This window comes from Corvus brachyrhynchos, unplaced genomic scaffold, assembly GCF_000691975.1.
Source record: "Corvus brachyrhynchos isolate BGI_N302 unplaced genomic scaffold, ASM69197v1 scaffold395, whole genome shotgun sequence".
NCBI classification, from domain to species: domain Eukaryota; kingdom Metazoa; phylum Chordata; class Aves; order Passeriformes; family Corvidae; genus Corvus; species Corvus brachyrhynchos.
Genome location: NW_008238340.1, coordinates 839,829 through 840,655, shown reverse-complemented (window position 1 = coordinate 840,655; position 827 = coordinate 839,829). Strand labels below are relative to the sequence as shown.

At 33.5% G+C, this 827-nt stretch overlaps 1 protein-coding gene across 1 annotated transcript in view; it reads right to left on the bottom strand.

The window, feature by feature from the left end:
• The window catches only part of LOC103616158 (PR domain zinc finger protein 2-like), a 10,816-nt gene extending 10,397 nt beyond the window's left edge, over positions 1-419 (bottom strand). The window contains exon 1 of the mRNA XM_017735050.1: positions 1-419. This exon is cut by the window's left edge and continues 38 nt beyond it. The gene's annotated coding sequence lies outside the window, so the exon portion shown is untranslated.
• Positions 420-827: the final 408 nt, after the last annotated feature.

Sequence of the window (827 nt, the reverse complement as noted above, 5' to 3'; positions counted from 1 at the left end):
TCCTGCTGTGTTCTGAAAAGATACACACAGCAAAGAAACTCCTTTGATTACATGAACCCTAAAAAGAAAAACAGACAATTGTAATATGTACCCGTGTACAAATTTACATTGAACTGAAAGTACACACAGAGCTGTAGTTTCTCTTTCTAAATCATCTGTAGAAAAGGAGCATTTTGCTTCAGAAAAAATCTGCTCCGAGCTACAGCTTTTTTATTACAGCTCAAATGTGTCTGAATAATCTCAAGATGGGTATCTAGCATTAATCTTTTTCCCACTTTAAACGATGATGTAACAGATGTGCTCAGGTAATATTGTTCCATTTGTTTTTTATAGTAAGTTAGTTTGCTCAAGATTGAGTACTTTTAAGAACTTTAGAATTCAGATCTCTTTAGAATTTTATATCAAAGCATTATGGAAGGCCCTATGTGGTTTTCAAATTTAAAAAACGTACGTATTGAGTCTCTACTCTTCCATATTAGAAACAGGAAAATATTCCTTAAAATTGAGCTGTATTGAGGTATTTTATTACACTAATGCATTTTACATTCCTTTTTAATAGAAGCCTGAGATTTCAAAAGGTATCTGACAAAAATTCGTAGTTTGAGTAGGCATCAAATTTGGAAACTCACAACTTGAGGCAAAACTAATCAGAACGATGCCATATCTAAGGGTCAAGGACATCAACTCACTTCCTTTCTTTGTCAACACATACAAAACAGCCTTTTTTGCAAATTAGGCCAAAAGCACTTTTAGTCCCATGGTCATACAGAATTTTCAATAAATTAACGTCCCCATTTTTGGAAGTTAACTGGTCCCTCTTCACTTAA